Source organism: Macaca mulatta, chromosome 8 (assembly GCF_049350105.2).
Source record: "Macaca mulatta isolate MMU2019108-1 chromosome 8, T2T-MMU8v2.0, whole genome shotgun sequence".
In the NCBI taxonomy this organism is placed as follows: domain Eukaryota; kingdom Metazoa; phylum Chordata; class Mammalia; order Primates; family Cercopithecidae; genus Macaca; species Macaca mulatta.
Window position 1 is genome coordinate 57,357,561 of NC_133413.1, and position 20,891 is coordinate 57,378,451.

Consider the following 20,891-nt stretch of genomic DNA (forward strand, 5'->3'; position numbering starts at 1 on the left):
ATTTAGGGAAGAGAGGAAAGGAAATGTCTATTGGAAATGTCTTTCGCTGAGGCATCTTCCTTCCTTTCTGAGATGTCATTTGGGTTTCTCTTATTCCGCTCTGTTCTTTAGCTTTTAATTTCTTCCTATACTTCCTGCCCCAACATTGTCATTTTATCTTTACTTTTTTATATACTTAAATTATTTTGGTATAAATTATTTTTGTTCATGAGCAGACTCAATTACATTTTTTATACAAGGTATTTCACTTAACTTTGAAAAATGTTCTTCAGTTTCAAAAGGCATGGGGCAAGGGAAGAATTTATTTCAAATTTATGGTTTTGCCCAGAAATTCAGAGGCAGAGTTATGCAATAGTAGTAAAATGGACTATAGCTCCTCACATGCACACACACATTTGCTTCACTCTTCCTTTCAAGATACAGAATAGTTAGCATAAGGGAAGGCGAATGTCGGTCACCACCACTTGCCATCAATTTGCAAGACTGATGTCTAGAGAAAAGTTACAAATGATGGAGTTATGAAAGATGTTTGTCTTGAACCCCATAACTTTAAAAAAATTGGGTATATGTAATGTTACATACATACTGAAAAGTATATCATACATATACATATGGTTTGAAGAATGGTTATGATAATAAAATAAACATCAGTGTATCCTCCATGTTAAGAAATCATATCCACCCAGTACTTCAGAAATGCCCTGTGTACTCTTCTTTCCTCCAGCAAAGGAAACCACTATCTGGTGTTTTGTGTTAATTATGTCTTTGGTTTTCTTTATCGTTTTGCCACTTACTTATGTATCTCTAAACAATGTATTGTTTAGTTTATTTTTGTTTTTAACTGAGTAAAAAGTGCAAACCTAGCTGTGTAAGAAAAGGAGAATATTGCCACTATACTATTAGAGGAAGGTTCCAGGGAAGGTAAGCCAAATAGAATTTCTGGGCCACATGCTGGTCTCAACTTCCTTTGGAGTTTACAAGTGCCCCTCCTGAGGAAACTGGAAAAAGGACAATTTGATAAGAATTTGTCCTAGAAAGCATAAAGAAATTTGGCAGAAAGGTGGGCTAGATGTGAAACCAGATACCAAGAAAAAGCATGGCCACAGAGAGTGGGCTGCTTTCTGTTTTCTGTTTACAGCCCACAGAGGCCCAACTCCAGCTCTCAGGAGTATATTAAAGCAGAACCTTTCTGCAGGATAAAATGAGAGTCCTCAGCTGATCCAGGCATAAGGCTTAGAAGGGAGAGTGGGGACCTCATTAGCACATGGGCCAGTTCTCCTGAATATTCTGTTCCTGGATTTAAAAAATAGCAGAATTTTAGCAGGGATCCTAGTGATGACAAACCACATCACATTGAATAACACTTTTGTAACCTATATTAGAAGCTCAAAGTACAGTGAAGTCTTCATCTCTAGAAAGAGAAACCTGATACAACTCTTAAATGACATTTCTCCATCTCTGAAAAAAACTTAAACATCAAACAGGTACTACATTGGCTTTAACACAGAATCAAGACAGATCCGGTAAGATCTCATGCAAACCTGTCTCTCTAACCTCATGTCTCACCACTTTCTCTGTGCTGTGACAATGCTCACATATTTGCACTGCTTGGAACACATCCCATTTTTTATCCCTCTTTGTCTCTGTTCATATTGTTCTCTTGTTTCGGGGCCCACTTCCTGCCTAATTTCCCTGCCAAACTTCTCATCCTTTAAGATTCATATCTCTATTATACAATAGCTATTCCTTCAGCCTCCTAGGTGGTACTTGTCTCTGTGTTCCCGTAATACTTTTCACTTATCACTGGCATAGCCTCATCAAATTGTATTTTAACCTGCATACTCCCCTGCCTTTCTGTGAACTTCTTAAGATCAATGAGTGCAACTCATATATTGTTTAACCATAACTGTATACCATTATCACATCTAAACGCTAACAATAATATCTTATTGTCAGCAAATGTCCAGTGTTAAAAGTTCTCTGTTTATCTCATACCTCATTTGTATTTGTTAATATAGGATTAAAAGAATGTCCATGTATTGCAACTGGTTGATCTCTTAAGTCTCTTTTCGTCTCGAAATTACTCTTCCATTTCCTTTCCTTTTCTTTAATCTGAAAATATATTTGTTGAGGAGCTGGGTGTTTTTCTTTAGAATTTCCATTTTCTTTCCCATGGAGTAATTTTTTATATGCCTCTGACTTTTATATTTCCTCTAAATTGGTAGTTAGATCTAGAAACCTGATCAAGCTTGAACATAAGCATCCATTGACAGATAAATGGGTAAAGAAAATGCAGCATTTTCTTTATATATATGTATGTGCTGCATTTTCTTTATCCATTTATCTGTCAATGGATGCTTAGTTTGATTCCATATCTTGGTAATTGTGAAGAATGCTGCAATGAACATAGGAATGCCAGTATCTCTTCAATGTACTGATTTCATTTTTTAAAATACATATACCCAGAAGTGGGATTGCTGGATCATATAGTAGTTCCGGTTTTATTTTTTTGAGGAATATCCATACTGCTTTCCATAATAGTTATGCTAATCTACATTCCCACCAATAGTATACAAAGATTTCCATTTTCTCCACATCCTTGCAACATTTGTTTTGTCTTCTTGATAATAACCATTCTAAGAAGTGTGAGGTGATAGCTCACTGTGGTTTTTATTTGCATTTCCCTAATGATTAGGAATGTTAAGAATTTTTTCATATGTTTTCTTTTAAGAAATGTCTGTTCTCATCTGTTGCCCAGTTTAAAATTGGGTTATTCATTTTCTTGCTATAAAGTTGTTTCAGTTCCTTATATATTTTGAATATTAACCCCTTATCAGATGTATGATTTGCAAACATTTTCTCTCCTTTTGTAGGCTGTCTCTTCACTTATTTTCTTTGCTGTCCAGAAGCTTTTTAGTTTGATACAATCCCATTTGCCCAGTTTTGCGTTTGTTGCCTGAGCTGTGGGGGTCATATCCAAAATGTAATCTCCCAGACCAATGTAAAGAAGCTTTTTCCCTATGTTTTCTCTTAGTAGCTTTATAGTTTCTGGCCTTACAATTAAGTACGTAACCTATTTTCAGTTGAGTTTTACATATGGCACAAGAAATCAGTCTAATTTCATTCTTTTGCATGTGTGTATTCATTTTTCCCAAAACCACTTATTGAAGAGACTGTCCATTCCCCGTGGTGTGTTCTTGCTGCCTTTGTTGAAGGTCATTTGACTGTAAATGTATGGATTTCTTTTTGGGCCCACTATTTTCTTCGATTGGTCTATATATTTGTTTTTATGCCAGTACTCTGCTGTTTTATTATACCTTTGTAGTATATTTTGAAGTCAGATGGTGTGATGCCTTTAGTTTTGTTCTTTTTGCTCAAAATTGCGTTGGTTATTCAGGATTTTTGTGGTGCTATACAAATTTTAGAATTAAAAAAATTTCTGTAAAAACCTCATTGGAATTTTTAGTAGGAATTTCATTAAATCCGTAGGTCACTTTGAGTAGTATAGGCATTTTTATGATATTAATTCTTCCAATCCATGAAAATAAGATATTTTTCCATTTATTATTTCATCTTCAATTTATTTCATCAATATTTTATAGTTTTCAACATAGAAAACAATGTAGAAACTCCCTGGTCGAATTTATTTCCAAATATTTTTTGTATTTTTAAAATGCTATTGTATAGAATTTTATTGATTTCTATTTGGATAGTTTGTGGTTAGTGTACAGAAATGCTGTTGATTTTATAGCTGACTTTGCACTATACAACTTTATGGAATTTATCAGTTCCAAGGGTTTTTGGTGAAATCTTTACAGTTTTCTATGTATAAGGTCATGTCATTAGCAAAGAGGGACAATTTTACTGCTTTCTTTTCAATTTTGGTGCTTTTTATTTCTTTTTCTTGCCTAACTGCTTTGGCTAGGACCTCCAGTACTATATTGAATAGAAGTGGTGAGAGTAGAGATCCTTGCTTTATTACTAATCTTAGAGGGAAAGCTTTCAACTTTTTACTGTGTAGTATAATGTTAACTGTAACCTTGTCATGTGTGGCCTTTATCATGTTGAGAAACATAACAAAAAAAAATTGATATATTCTTTCTGTAGTTATTTGATGAGAGTTTTAATCATAAATGAATGTTGAATCTGTCAAATGCTTTTTCAGCATCTATTGAAATAATCACATGATTTTTATCTTTCATTTTATTAAGTCACATCAATTGATTTGCATATGTTAAACCATCTTTGCAACCCAAAAATAAATACCACATAATCATGGTATATGATTCCTTTAATGTGCTGTGGAATTTGGCTTTATGTACTTTTTGAGGATTTTTGTGGTTCATCAGGGATGAAGATTCTTGATTGCATATGTCTATTTGTCTTAATTCTCTATATGCCTATTTTATAAAAATTCTTATGTTATTTAATTCCTCTTACTCTTGGTTACCTTTTGGCTGAAAAAATGTGACATTTTTCATAGCAATTATTTGTTTATTTTTAATACTTTAAAATATTTTGATTGGCATATATATACGTACTTCTTGTAATAGAATAGCTATTATGAAAAAGACAAAATACAAGTGTTGCAAGTATGTAGAGAAAAGAGAAACTTTGCACACTGTTGGTGGGAATATAAATTAGTACAACTGTTGTGAAAAATGATATGGTGATTCCTCAAAAATTTAAAAACAGAACTACTATATGATCCACCAATCCCACTTCTAGATATATATATATATATATTTTAATGACATCAGTACATTGAAGAGATACCTGCATCCCTATGTTCATTGCAGCATTCTTCACAATTACCAGTAAAAATATATTTATATATATATGTGTGTGTGTGTGTATATATGTGTGTGTGTGTGTGTGTGTATACACACACACAATTTTAAAAATTCATTTTGGTAGAGATGAGATCTCAATATGTTTCCTGGGCTAGTCTCAAACTCCTGGACTCAGGCAACCCTTCTTCCTTAACTTCCCAAAGTGCTGTGATTACAGGTGAGAGCCACTTTGCCCAGCCTGCTTTGTATGTTTGAACATATATCATATTCATAAAGGTTTGATGCTGTTGTGTGTTCTTAGTAGATTGTTCCTTTTATCAATATTAATAATCATTTTTGATTTCCTGGAATTTTTACCAGGAAAATTTTTTACTGACTAGTATGGCAGGAAAATTGCTATGTAATCATTATGTTAATATTTGGCAGATTTTTAAAATATCCCTTTATTTTTTAACACTTTTCTTTTTTTCAGGTTTATCTTTTGGTAAATAATAAATAGCTACATTTTTATCTTTTTAGCAACCTGACATCTCTGTCTTTTAATAGGTCTAATAAAACAACTCACATTATGTGATTCTCCTTTTTGGGTTCTGCCAACAGGAAGCATTATAATATATCACTTGGCTCAGCACATAGGTAATGTTTGTTCACTTTTGTCTGGACCCTGACCACAGGGAGATTGTGACATAATGCTGGGCCCAGCACCAATGTGAGGTCACTCTCCAGCTTTGGTACTGCACAAAACAGACACTGTGACATATATCTAGGCCAATTGCCTAGGTGAAGTGAATCTCCTCTCTTGCCAAAGTCCTTCCCACAAAAGGGGTTTTAATATATCACTGAAATCAGCATCCAAGTGATGTGACACTTCTGCCAGGGTCCTGCCCACAACGTGGATTGTGACATCTCACTGGACCCACAAACATGTAGGTTATGAGACTTTCTTGCCTTATCTCTTGCCACCAGTGATATTGTGCCATTATATACCTGAGACCATAACAAAAGCCTAATAACAACTCATGTGCATGGAGCCGGGACATGTGCAGGATGGTGACTCAAACTTTTCCACAAGTGTAATTGTGACATATCCCTTTGCCCAGCTCCTGAGTGATTTACTAATTATGTCTATGTATAGCCCACAAGTCAGATTGTGATGAATACCTTGGTCAAGCCCCTTGGTGATTTGACAGCGCTATCTTAACAATGTCCTCATAAGGGATTGTAAAATATTTCTGGACTCATCTTCTAGGTTACATGACTCTTCTCTCCTGCCTGTACACTGCTTCCTTTGGTAATTGTAGCATTTTTAATACTGCATCCAAATGATATGACTTTCATGCCTGGGCCCTGGCAACAGAAGGCATTGTGACAAATTTTGGGGCCCATCATTTAGGTGATATGACTCTCCTCTTCTGCCTGGACACTGCCAACAAGGGACATTGTGCCACAGAGCTGGACCTAGAGCACAAGTTATGTGACATTTCTGGTGGGACCCTGCCTACAAAGAGAATATTGAAATATTTCTGGCCCAGCATTTAGGTGATGTGGCTGTTCTGTCTGCTTCATAACCAAACAGGAAATTGTAACATAAATAGGCACAGCGTACAGGAATAGTAATGACTCTTATACGTGGACTCAGCCAATAGAGGATATTTTGACTCTTATAACTAAATTCAGGAACATGCATGATGTCCTGGGTCATCTTCTTGTACAAAGGTCATGAAAGATTACAACATTCACATGTATTTTACAAAGTCTTTGAATTATACAGACAGAGCCAAAGCAGGGCTCGGCACACAGGTGACATTGTGAGTCTTGCATGCACACCCAGCTGACAGTAATGACTGTCATCATCTCACATGGATGAAGCAGACTGTCACTCACGAAAACAGGACATGTGTGGTATTGTAAATCTCATCTCTGGAATTTTCTGACAGTGTGATTGTGATATAAATCTTTTCCAAGATTTTCCAAATTACACAAACACCTGTGTAATTTGACTCTCCAGACTTGTTCCAACCCATATATAGGATTGTGATGTCTACCTAGGCCAGCCTCCAGGTGATGTGATTCTCCTGCCTGGGCCCTTCTCTCAGTAAGCATTGTGACATATCACTGGATCTGGCATCCAGGTGATGTTACATTCTTGCCTGGGACATGCCCACCAAAATTGTTGTGACATATTTCTGTGTCCACCTCATACTTGATGTAACTCTCCTCTCTGGAATGGGCCCTGCACAAAGAAAGGATAGTGACATATTTCAAGGCCAGGTACACAGGTGAACGTACTCTTTTGCCAGAGCCATGCCCAATGGAGGGCATTGTGACATATCTCTGGGCCTATCACTGAAGTGAAGTGATGCCCTTCATGGACCCTTACTCACATGGAGCATTGTGAAATAATCAGAGAACCTGTACTTAGGTGATGTAACTCTCTTGCCTGAGTGCTGTCCTAAGAGAGCCTTGTGACATATCTCAGGACCCAGCACCCAGGTGATGTGGCTATTCTGCCTGGTTTCTGCCCACATGCTACGCTGTGACATATTTCTAGGGAAGCACCTAGGTGATGTGACTCTCCTTGCCTGCCTCAGCCCTGCCTACTGGTGACACTGGGACATGTCTCTGAGCCCATAACCTAAGTGATGTGACTCTTTTTCTGCCTGAACCTTCACCATAGGAGGATTTTGACACATTGCTGAGCCCAGCACTCAGGATATGTGACTCTCTTTTTTTTTACTGAGCCATTCCCACAAAAAAGGAATTTTGACCTATTGCACAGCCCAGCACCCAGATGATGTTACTCTTCTGCCTGGGTTCTACATAAAGAGGAAATTATGGCATATTGTATATTTCTGGGCCCAGCACCCTTGTGATGTGACTCTTCTGCCCATGCTGGAGCCAGCAAAGTTATTTTGACATATCTTAGGCCCATTATGTAGGTGTTTTGGCTCTCATAAGTTGGCTGGGTTTTTTCCACATATGGAATGGTGACATATTGCTGGGTCAAACACCCAGATAATATGACCCAATTTTCTATACCCAGGCTAGAGAAGGCGTTGTGACATATTACATGGCATAGCATCTAAGTGATGTTACCCTCCTGCTTAGTTTTTACCCACAAAAGGAATTATGATACATATCTTGCTTCAGTTCACAGACATGATGATCAAACTTATATTGGGATTCAGCCAATAGGAGGTATTTTGCCTCTCTTTGTTAAGCTTAGGGCAATATGTAAGGTCCTGGGTTGCATATTCATACCAAGCTCACAGAAGCTTACAACACTAACTTATATTTTATAAACATTTTTGTGGTAGAGAGATTCATAACAGGGCCCAGCAAAAAGTTCAGATTGGGACACTCTGTTACACACCCAAGTGAAATTAAAAGTTGTCCACATCCCACATTTATAATGCCCACTGCTGAGGTCCTGAGTCTAACAAGCGAATACAGCACAAAGTTAAAATTGTGACTTCTATATGTAGATGTGGACACAAGTGGGATGGTGACTCATCTCTGGACCCAGCCCACAGGAATAATGGATCTTATCCTTAACCATGCCTGTAGGAGAGATGTTGACTATCAAACCTGGGTTTAGGGCAATATGTAAGAGTGTGAGTCCATACCAGCATGTAGGCCTCAGAGAGGTTTGCAACTCTCATGCAGGTTTTATAAAGTCCTCAGATGTTGAAGAGAATGTCATACATTGGCCCAGCACACACGTGAGATTGTGACTCTAATATACACATTCAGCTAAAGATTAAGGATGTCACCCTCAAAGATGATGAGATTGTGTCATATCACTGGGCATAGTACCCAGGTGCTGAGAATTTTGGCTCAAATTTCTTTCCATGGGTGCAATGTTACATATCACTGGGTCAGAATCATGATAATGTGACTCTTCTACCTGGGCCCTGCCAACAGGGGATATTATCACATATCTCTGGGCCTGCCAGCTAGGTGGTGTGTCTCTCCAACCTGTACCCTGCTCCCAGAGGACATTTTGAAATATCGCTGAGTCTAGCATCTAGGTAATGTAACTCTCTTTTCCTGCCTGGGTTCTGCTTACCAAAGGAATTGTGACATTTGGCTAAATGAAAAACCTAGGTGGTATGTCTCTCCTCTGTTTTCAAGAGTTTGTATCTGTGCTGCATTCTGTTTCATTACTTTGGTGTTCTACCTTTATACTGGCACCAAAGTTCTTTGATCACTGTAGGCTTGTTTTGTGTTTGGAAATTATTAAGTGTAATGCTTCCAATACTTTTCTACTTTTTAAAGATTGTCAGGCTTTTCAAGGTCCCCTGAGATCTTACGTAATTTTGTGGTTTATTTTTTCTATGTTTGGAAAAGTATAATTTAAAATTGAAAAGGGGTGTGTTGAATGTATGGGTCACCTTAAGCAGCATGGACATCTTTGCCTTATTATGTCTTCTAACCATCGAAAAAGAGCATGCTCAAAAGTTTGTTGTTGGCCAGGCCCGGTGGCTCATGCCTGTAATCCTAGCACTTTGGGAGGCTGAGGAGGGCAAATGGCAAGGTCAGGACATCGAGACCATCCTGGTCAACATGGTGAAACCCCTGTTTCTACTAAAATACAGAAAAATTAGCTGGCCATGATGGTGTGTGCTTATAGTCCCAGCTACTCAGGAGACTGAGGCAGGGAATCGCTTGAACCTGAGAGTTGGAGGTTGCAGTGAGCCAAGATTTTTTTGCCACTGCTCTCCAGCCTAGCAACAGAGTGATACTCTGTCTCAAAAAAAAAAAAAAAAAGAAAGAAAAGAAAAGAAAAAGAAAAAGAAAAAAGCTGTGTTGTTCAATTTTTATATTTTTTGAATTTTTCAGTTTTTCTCCTGCTACTGATTTCTAGTTTCATTCCACTTGCACTATAAATAATTGTCTGTAAAATTTCAATTTACAAAAAGTGTTAAGTCTTCTTTTGTGGTGTCACATGTGTTCCATCTAGGAAAATGTTTTATGAGCTGTTGAAAATAATGTGTATTCTCTTGTCTGTATATACGTTTGTTAGGTGTAATTAGAGTATAGTGCATTCAAGTTTTTCATTCCCTTATTGATAGTCTGTCTTGCTTTATTTATTACTGACAGTGGGATATTGATATGTCCTTTTTTTATTATATTGCTGTCTATTTTTGCTTCAATTGTGTCAATGTTTGCTTTGTGTGTTTGGGAAAACTGTCATATATTTACAGGTTCTCAGTGAATGAACTCTCTTACCGTAATTGAATACCCTAGTTTATCTCTTTGAATTTTCACATAAAGTAAATTATATGAAATATGACAGTTTTCAACTTAATAAGTTGTTGCCTCTTCTCCTCTCATTTGTTTAACACCTGCGTGGAATGCATTTTTCATCTTGCCATTTTCAGTCTATTTTTTTAATTAGTTCTGAAGTGATTCTCTTGAACATATGACATAGATAGATCTTGATATAGATCATGATATAGTTAGGGTTTTTTTTTTTTTCCGTTTTGAAGGATACTTTCGCTGGATATAGTATTCTTGCTTACACTCTTTTTTTCCAGTGTTTTAATTATGTCATCCTCCTCCATTCTTGCCCAAAAGATTTATTTTCATAAATTTACTGGTAATCTTGCAGAAGCATACATATATATAACATATCTCTTTTTTCTTCCTGCATTCCAGATTCTCTTCTTGTCTGTGACTTTCAAAACATTGTTTATGTTGTGTCTTGTTAGAAATCTCTTTGTGTCAATCTTAGCTGAAATTTGCTAAGCTTCTTGATTTTCTTATATTTTTTACTAACGTAGAAGTGCATATTAGTCTTTTTTTTGTACTTCTACTCCACAATATTTATTTCTTTTTGTGCCTTTTATCTTTTTGTTGTTTTCATTTTTTATTTTATTTTATTTTATTTGTTTCCATTTTATTTATTGAGCATCACTGAGGTGGTAATTTTAATTTTGGGGGTTAATTTATTTTTTTCTTTTAACAAATAGATCTAGACATTCATTCAAATTGTCTCAGGTAATTTTTACGTCTCCCTTTTTTATAACTGATTTCTGGATATTCATTTTTATCTTTGACCCATATTATCTTGATATTTTGTATATGTTGTAATCGTAGGTTGAAATTTGTATAACATAAGCCATATGTCAAAATCCTTATTAAGTGGCTTTTGTCTGGGGAAATACGATACCAATTTTTTAGGCTAAAGATTCTCAGAGTCTTTCAAGCCTGTTCTATGGAAGTTTTATCTGGTCTTGTGTGTTTTTTAGTTAAAAAGCATTCCCCATGTTTTTTCTTTTCTTTTTTTCCTCCTTTTTTTTTTTTTTTTTTTTTTTTTTTTTTTTTTTTTTTTGAGTTGGAGTTACACTCTTGTTGCCCAGGCTGGAGTGCAATGACATTATCTTGGATCACTGCAATCTCCAACTCCCAGATTCAAGCAATTCTCTGGCCTCAGCCTCCCAAGTAGCTGGGATTACAGGTGCCTGCCACCACGCCTGGCTAATTTTTGTATTTTTAGTAGAGATGGGGTTTCACCATGTTGACCTGGCTGATCTTGAACTTCTGACCTCAGGTGATCTGCCTATCTCAGCCTCCCAAAGTGTTGGGATTCCAGGCGTAAGCCACCACTCCCAGCCATTCCCCACGTTTCTTATTGAAATCCTGTAGTCAGTTGCTATACCAATTTTCTGTCTATGATACTGAAGTGTTTCTTCTCTTGTAAGAGTCATTTACTTTTGGTCTCAGTTGTCCCAAACTGTCAAAGTATACCACCTTTCCTTTCAATACTGTCATGGAATATAGAAATTAGTCTTTGGTAAGGTCTCAAAAAGCCAGAAGCATGGACACAGGTGCCACTATTTTATTTATTTTTGGAAGGGAAAGACAGGAGTTAGAAGTCTGCATTTAAAGTCATCATAGGATGAAGAATGGCTGTGGTGGGTAAATACAAAATACCCTTATTACACTTCTGTGTGGTTCTCAGTATTTTGCTCACTTCGGGTGCTGCACACACTTAGCTGGTTCTTAGACTTCTCACAAAGGCATTTTGGTCAGTACATTTCTGTTAAGTTAATATGTTTATAAAGGAATTAGAGCCTGTGGTACTTTATTGTCAACTTGTTAGTGTGCTTCGTGTAATTATATGGTTGTAAAGTGTATTCACCTGAATCTAATGAGGAATAAATTTTTTTAAATTCACCTGGGTCTTTTCATTTTACTGCAGAGATATTGCTGGAGCACGACATAAAAGATTCATTTCAAAAAATGATTCTGATAAAATATGGAAGCTGTGACCTTAATAGTTTATTTAAAGAAAGACTACCAAAGTGTTGCTAATTGCAAGGGGCAGAAAGCAGTTATAATGGCCTTCATCAATGTTTGTCAACTACCCATAGCAAAACCTGTCAATGTAATAAATGTGGCAAAGCTTTTGAGTTATGCTCAATCTTTACTGAACATAAGAAAATTTTTAGCAGAAAGAAATACTGCAAATGTAAAGAATGTGGCAAAGACTGTAGGTTGTTCTCAGATTTTACTGAGATTTTACAGAAGAGAATTCATACTGCAGAGAGATGCTACAGATGTGAAGAATGTGGCAAAGCCTTTAAAAAGTTACTGATCATAAACGAGTTCATAGTGGAGAGAAACCCTACAAATGTGAAGAATGTTTCAAAATCTTTACCTGCTCCTCAACCTTTATTCAACACAAGAGAAATCTGGAGACAGACTGAACGAATGGGAAGAATGTGGTAAAGCCTTTAAGTTTTTCTCAGACCTTACTAATCATAAGAGAATTCATACTGGAGACAAACCCTACACATGTGAAGAATGTAACAAAGCCTATAGGTGGTCCTCAGACTTTACTAAACATAAGATAATTCAGACTGGAAACAAACCCTACAAATGTAATGAATGTGGAAAAGCTTTTATGTGGTTCTCGGCCCTTAGTAAACATAAGAGAATTCAAACCGGAGAGAAACCCTACATCTGTGAAGAATATGGCAAAGCCTTTACCCACTCCTCAACCCTTATTAACCATGTGGAAGAGAGACCTTACAAATGTGAAGAATATGGCAAAACCTTTAGGTGCTTCTCGGACCTTACTAATCATAAGATAATTCACACTGGAGAGGAAACCCTACAAATGTGAAGAATGTGGCTAAGCATTGATCTCATTCTCACACCTCATTAGAGATAAGAGAATTCATACTAGAGAGAAGCTCCACAAGTGTTAAAACTATGGAAAAGCCTTTAATGAGTCCTTGTATTGTGTTCAACATCAGAGACTTAATACTGAACAAATGCGGTATAAAGGTAATGACTGTTGAAGAACATTTAACATCTTGGAAGGTCTCTAAGAACTTGTTTTATAACCTGGGTGCTTTTGTGTTGGACATATATAGCACTTTACTATTATGTAATGCCCTTCTTTGTCTTTTTTAAATCTATATAGATTTAAAGTCTGTTTTGCCAGAAACTAGGATTGCAACCCCTGCTTTTTTTTCTGTTTTCTATTTGCTTGGTAGATTTTCCTTTTCCCCTTTATTTTGGGCTTATTTGAGATGGGTGTCTCAATTACAGCATACCATTAGATATTCATTCTTTATTCAGCTTGCCACTCTGTTTTGTAATTGGGGCACTTAGCCCATTTACATTTAAGGTTAGTATTCATATATGTGGATTTGATTCTGTCACTATGATCTTAGCTGGCTATTTTGGACCTTTGTTTATGTTGTTGCTTTATAGTGTCAGCAATTTATATACTTTAGTGTGTTTTTGTAGTGACTGGTAATAGTCTTTTTCTTATTTAGTGCTTTCTTCAGAAGCTCTTGTAAGGCAGGTCTTGTGGCAATAGATTTCCTCAGCATTTGCTGATCTGAATAGGATCATATTTATTTTTCACTTCTGGAGCTTACTTTGGTTGGATATGAAATTCCAGGTTGGAACTCTTCTTTTAAGAATGTTGAATATTGGCCCCTAATCTCTTTTGACTTGTAGGATTTCAGATGAAAGGTTTGTTGTTTGTCTGATAGGTTTTTTTGGAGGTTACCTGGCCTTTCTCTCTAGCTGCCTTTAACAGATTTTTTCTTTCATTTTGACCTTGGAGAATCTCATGATTATGTGTCTTGGGGATGAACTTTTCATGGGGTATCTTACTGGGGTTCTCCACATTTCCTGCGTTTGAATGTTGGCCTCTCTATCTGGGTTAGGGAAATTCTCATGGATGATATCCCAAAATATGTATTTCAAGTTGTTTTCATTCTGCTTATTGCTTTCAGGCACTCTCTTTAATTGTAGATTTGGTTTCTTACATAATCCCATATTTCTTAGAGGTTTTGTTCATTCCTCTTTATTCTTTTTTCACTCCTGTTGTCAGTCTTATCTCAGAAAACGAATCTTGAAGCACTGAGATTCTTTCCTCTGCTTGGCCTATTCTGCTGTTAATACTTGTGATTATATTACAAAGTTTTTTATTGTGTTTTTCAGCTCTATCAGGTTGGCCACATTTTTCTCGATTGGCTGTTTTCTCTATCAGTTCCTGAAATTTTTTCCCTTCCTTGCATTGGGTTGCAACTTACTTTTGTAGCTCAATGAAGTTTATTTCTATCCATATTCTGAATTCTACTTCTGTCATCTTAGGCCTCGCTGGAAACGTAATTTGGTGATTTGGATGAAATAAGCCACTCTGGCTTTTTGTGTTTTCAATACCTTTGCACTGACTTTGTCTCATCTTTGTGGGCATATCTTTGAGGTTGCTGACCTTTGAATGGGGTTTTCTTATTTTTTATCCTATTTGATGGTCTTGAGTATTTGATTGTGGTATAAGATGTTTGCAGCCAACAGGCTTTGTTCCTGGGAGATTTTTTGGTGGTAGTGGTGGGGCGGGGCAATGCTCAGCTCAAATCTCAGAGGCTGCATAATCTCAGGGACTTGTATTGAGCCCCAACTTTCTTCTCTGGCTCCATGATATTTGGAGTCCACCACTCTATGGGACTAAGGTCCCACAGCTGCAGCAGAGTGCTAGTGGATATGGAGTTTCTGCCTGTCTTTGGACATTCACCTCAGTGGCAGAAGCAAACCAGCTAGGAGTGGACTGGGGGGTACCTGCTGGAAACTGTATATGCTGTTGCACTAAAGATGGTATTGGCTTGGAGCAGAATGTTGGCCAGCACGGATTTTTATGCCTTCTTTGTGCGCCCCCCGCTCTCCATAAGGAGTAATTGTGGAGAGTGTGAGAGGATACCCTGTTCTCTGCACAGTGTTAGCACAAAGGCAGGGGTAGGGTTTTCTGCCTCTTTGCCCACCAAAGCTTCATTTACAATGCCAGTTGCTGGGGGTGACTAGGGCATACTGCATTCCTATTTGCTGGTGGGTAAAGCAAAGCCAAACCTGCCTTTGCTGACATGTGCCAGCAAAAAAATATGGGGATTTGCCTTCATCTCGGGGGAAACTGCAGTATGGGGAAGAAACATGTGGGCTGGTGCAGTCGTAGGGGCTGCCTTGCTGGAGCTCCTCAGGTGTCAGGCATGGCCCACCAGGGCAGATGCTATGGTATGGGCTTCCAGGGTACCTGTGACTGCCCTGTAAGAATCTGTAGCCAGACTGGGTCCCTGGGGGAGGCCAATAGACCAAGCAGTGCTAAGCTGGACCAGGTTCTTATGATTTCCAAGACCATCCTGCAGAAGTTAAGTTCAACAGTTCCCCTAGGGCTAAAGTCTCTTATGGGAGAAAGTTGAGTCCAGGAAAATGACTATCACTGACAACACTTTATTACAGATGCTCTCATGCCAACCCCTCTGGGAACCACATGAACTGGCTTGCTGCCCCATCTCTTTGCTTGTTTTCTGGGGGCTGCATCTCAGAGAGATGTAGGTCAGCAATCCCTTAGTACATTCAGCCCAGGACAGAGGATCTATTTTTTCAACCAAGTTATGGATTCAGTGTCTAGGGAGGAGCAGTGGGTAGTTTCTGGGACCCATGGAAGATGAACTGCCCTCCTCTCTTGGGTAAACTGCAGCTTGTTTGAGGTGTGAATAAGACACTTAGGGTTTTGGATTTATCAGTAGTCTCACAGTAGCAAGGACAGTTCTACTGCAGAGGCAGTGGCAGAAATATTTTCAGTTGCCCCTGGAGGCTCTGTCCAGGGAGCTACTAAGTTGCTACTGGCTCAATACCTCTGGCAATGATTGGCTAGTGGCCCAGGCCTGGAGACCTGCCCAGTGAGAATATATGAGAACAGGCACTCACATAACAGTCTGGCCACTTTTCTGAGCGGCTGCTGCAGTATGCTGGTGTCCACTGCAGTCTCTAATCACCTCAGATTTTCCAATACCTAAAGTGATCACCAGTGAATGCTGCAAACAGCAACAATGGCAGCATGCCCTTTTCTGTGGAAGCTCCATCCTACAGAGGTATAGACCTGTTTCCAGCCCAAAAGCCCCTGTAGGAGGTAGCTGCAAACCCTTGTTGAAAGGTCTTACCCAGTGAAGAGAACATAACTGGAGATGCACTTAAGAAAGAAGTCTAGCAACATTTTTGTAGGACAGCTCTGCTGTGCAGAGGTACTACTTCCACTGACAGTTTTTTGGATTCCCCAAAACCAGAAGCCTGAAACAGCTAAGTCATACAAACAGCAAAAATGTCAGCTCACTCTTTGCTCTAGGAACTATATCACAAGGAGGTTTCAAAATTCCATCAACCAAAGAGCACCAGTGGTGGTAGCTGGACACCCTAGTTGGGTAGTACTTTCTAGTGAGGAAGAACAAGTTTGGAGAAAGGCTTTAACAGGCAGTCTGGTCATGTCTTTTTAGAACATCTGTACTGTTCTAGGAGATCCTTTCTGCCCCAGTCAGCTTGAGCTCTTCAAAGCCTGAAGGCTGGAATGACTAAGCTGCCCAAGCAGCAAAGATGGTGGGCCACTCCTCTTTCTGGTAGCTCCATCCCAGGGAGGTGCAGTGCTCCTGCCAATGGTTGGCTGGAATTCTAAGCCAGTAGGCCTTATCCTGTGAGGCATTGTGGAAGTGGGTCCTACAGACCATCACTATTCAGCCCCCTGGATTCCACCTCTTTCCTATGGGTATGTACAGGGGAGTAACCTCCTGCTTTGCTGGAGTTGCAGCTACTTCTTCTGAGAATCCTGGAAAGCCAGAATATCTATGGCTCTTGAATCTCTGCACAGGCCTGAGCAGCTGCTCCGCTGACACTCCATGTGGCTCTGTGTGTTCAACTGAAGGCCTTGGTGAAGTGGGTTCATAAGGGTATCTCCTCACCTCGGGGTTGCAAAGATCTGTGGGAGAATCATGGGTTCCCAGGGTCCACATGCACTCACTGCTTTACTGGGTGGGGAGCTTCCCTTGGCTCCATGTTGTTCCCAGGTGGTCCATTGTCCTGCCTTGCTTTACTCCATTCTCTACAACTTAAGTTGTTTCTTTGATTAATCCCAATGCAAATACCTGGATGTTTCAGTTGAATGTGCTGTATTTATGCCCACCTTGCATTCCTCTCTATGAGAGCTGCACAGTCTAGCTGCTTCTAGTCAGCAAACTTGATCACTTTTCTCTAAAAGGAATCTATGTTTTTATAGTAAAAGTATTTAATATATTTTCAAAAGCAAATGTTGATATAATTTAACAGTTACATTTGATGCTATGTCTTATTTCTAGAATTTATGTGAAAGAATATGGTCAATGGTTACTGCACCAGATTTATGGGAGATTCTTCTATATTAGATGGACAGATTTATATACTTTCCCATAGAAGATTAAGAAAACTGAAATCTAAGAAAAATGAAGACATTCTAAGTGGAAAGGCCACTTAGGGGTTGGTTTACAACAGTATCATAAGTGACAGGATGATAGGAGAGTGGTAAGTGATCAGGATAATATTCTGCATAGTAAGAGAAATGATTTGAATTTTAGAAGGAAATTGCTTTACCATTTGTAAATTAAGGTAATTACAATACAGTGAATTTCAAAATGCCTTTTTATTGACAATGTGTGGACTTAACTTGTTTTAATAAACCAAAATTGTTGTTATTGTGTTAAGGCTATTTTACTTTGAATGTGTACCTTGTCACTGATGTTAACTTATCCCAACTTATCCGAGGTTGTAGGTAACAGATGGTAACAATATACTATTGTGTGACAGTGGAATAACATCCCTAGTGATTCCTTTGTCAGTGGTCTTTATCTTAAAATAATTTGGAAAATATGGTTCCTACAACTTACATTTTTGTTTTTCTTATAACTCCAGGTTATTATGATGGGTTGTAATGAAGATTATGTGAGTATAATGGAGCTATTTGTTTCTGAATTCTGAACAACTATTTACAAAATATCCTACTTTTTTCTGTTAAACATATGACTTCTCTGGTCTGCTAAACACATACAGACCTTTAGTTTTGATTTACATGGATTTAAATATGCAGATATATCACTCTAAAATAAAATTTAGGTGTGTAACAGATTTATAGAGAATAATCATATTTGTTTATGGTTGTGTACCAACTTTGAGAGGAAACGAAAAATATTAGAATGAAATAGATAATTTTACAAGTGTTGATAACTTGCTAGCAAACCAGAAAGTTCAAAGATTTTGAAAGCAAATCTATTTTATCTGCTTTGTATTAAGCTCATTTATCTAAAATGTTACTGCTCCTGGCTTAGAATCATCTTGTGCAAATTCTCCTTTTTTGTTGTTGTTGTTTGTCTGTTTGCCTGTTGCTCACCATAGACATATAATCTTTATTAAAAATACAGAAATTAGCTGGGCATGGTGGTGGGTGTCTGCAATCCCAGTTACTCAGGAGGCTGAGGCAGGAGAATCACTTGAACCTGGGAGACAGAGGTTGCTGTGAGCCAGGATCACACCATTGCACTCCAGCCTGGACAACAAGAATAAAACTCTGTCTCAAACAAACAAACAAACAAAAAAGTCTTTGTATAATCCCCTCAGAGATTATGAAAGTGACTTTGATAAAATTTAGTGGTATGCACAAAATAAGTTTCACATGCAAGTGATTTAACAGTGCGTGTATGTTCTTTAGCACATTTTATATTTTGTTTCCATTAGAGAATGCTATTTAATCCAATTTTTGTTTAGCTATTGTTCATTTTATTTTATAAAATTGACATAATTTAGTTTATTAAATTTATTGGGCCAATTTATTCAAGTGAACAGTTCAACATTTAATAAGTCATGAGGTATTTTTTGGCATAAACATGAAGTAAACAGAGATAATACTGGTTATGTAATAGAAGCTGCATAATTAGAAATAAATATTCTTTTATAAATTAGCCTGTGGTGTCAGGTGAAAAATTGAAAATGTCTATAGTAAAGAAATGCCATTAATTCTCCATATGAAGAGAACATAATTGTACCTATGCTGCACAATTGACTCTCATAATTGAAACAGGAAGAAGAGATGGACCTTTTACCAAAATGAAGTGAAAACCTTATAAAAATTTTCAGATTATGTTTTTCCATTTAAACATCTACTGAGGTAGGTAGAAAGCAAGTCTATTCAGTCAAACCTGGAATTGCTGACACGTGTGAAGAGTATGCACCACAGGTGTCAAAACCTAAAATGCCCTGAACTATTTTCATTTAGATTACTGAAATATGGTTTTAGTCTTCCTCCTCTCTATTCTGGCTTAGACAAAATTATCAAGTCATTTCAAGTAGATTTGATTCTAGATCTTTTTTATTTTTATTTATTTATTTGTTTGTTTGTTTGTTTATTTATTTATTTACTGAGATGGAGTCTCCCTCTGCTGCCCAGGCTGGAGTGCCGTGGTGCGATCTCGGCTCACTGCAACCTACTCCTCCTGGGTTCAAGCAATTCTCCTGCCTCATCCTCCCAAGTAGCTGGGACTACAGGGCCTGTCACCATGCTCAGCTAATTTTTTGTATTTTTAGTAGAGATGGGGTTTCACCATGTTAGCCAGGATGGTCTCGATCTCCTGACTCCGTGATCCTCCCACCTCAACCTCCCAAAGTGCTGGGATTACAGGCTTGAGCCACCATGCCCAGCCTTGATTCTGGCTGTTGACACAGCACATCCTCAATTTATTGTCTCTGAGGATAGAAAGGTGTGTGATATGGAAGAACAAAACTGAACATTTGTTATACCTAAGTAAATTTTATTTCTGCCCTGCTGTCCTGGGTAGTTCTGGCAGACATTACTGGAAGGTAGAAGTGGGAAACAAGCCTAAATGAAAATTGTGTGTGTGTCTTCTTAGGAACTGGCAGGATCAGCCTTCAGTTCTGGGTGGATTTGGGGCAATTGGGTGATATATAAAGAATGGTTATGTTGCATCAGGTCCTAAGGCAACCTGGCTTCTTCCAGTAGTAAAACCCAGTAAGATTGGTATTTTTTTGGAGTATGAATTGGGTGAATTTAAAAAATAATATACATGATAGATTTGTTCTGCATATTTTAATGATTATTTTACAAGACCTGTTTGGCCTTATTTCTATACTGAAGCACATTCTGAACGTCGTAAAGTCTCTTTGTTATCAGATACTGAAAGATAAAGAATGAGTAAATGAATCTGTTTCAGTTTTTGTGGGTAATTTAGCCAGTAAATTTAATCTCATTTCTGTAATCTTTAAGTTTTACTACTGAAGACCAGAATAGATTTTTTTCACCTAAATTTTTGCAACTATAAAAGCATGTTCATAATGTGACTTTCATAGATACTATGAATATCAATTGTCAAGTGTATTGATTTCTAATATAAAGTCTTTGAGTATTATGTCACCCAACATATCCAATAAAATGTTTTTAAGTTGCCTATTTAAAAAATCTGTCAATTTTGAATTACACACCTAGCTAAAATTTTTTTAAGATCTAGGATAAGATGTAAAATAATCAGACAAGTAATATAAAGTAAGTTTACTGAAATTTTTTACTTATTTAAGAAATCTAATTACATTTTAAATAAATTGCTGTCATCTGTTATTATTTTTGTAACACTTTTCTTAAGATTTTGCCTCTAAAACAGGTAACAATTTGAACAGAGACGGAAACAAAAATTCGATGATTGTCATGAAAATAAATTTCAGGAAAACAAAAGGTTTGTATAATGACCTAATAAAAATAATTTAAAGGAT

The 20,891-nt window shown here is 37.4% G+C and overlaps 2 pseudogenes; both read left to right on the plus strand.

The window, feature by feature from the left end:
• Window positions 1-11,984: 11,984 nt before the first annotated feature.
• LOC144330941 (uncharacterized) lies at window positions 11,985-13,012 on the plus strand (annotated as a pseudogene).
• Window positions 13,013-13,016: 4 nt separating this feature from the next.
• Window positions 13,017-20,312, plus strand: LOC114680138 (tripartite motif-containing protein 60-like; annotated as a pseudogene).
• The last annotated feature ends 579 nt before the right edge of the window (window positions 20,313-20,891 follow it).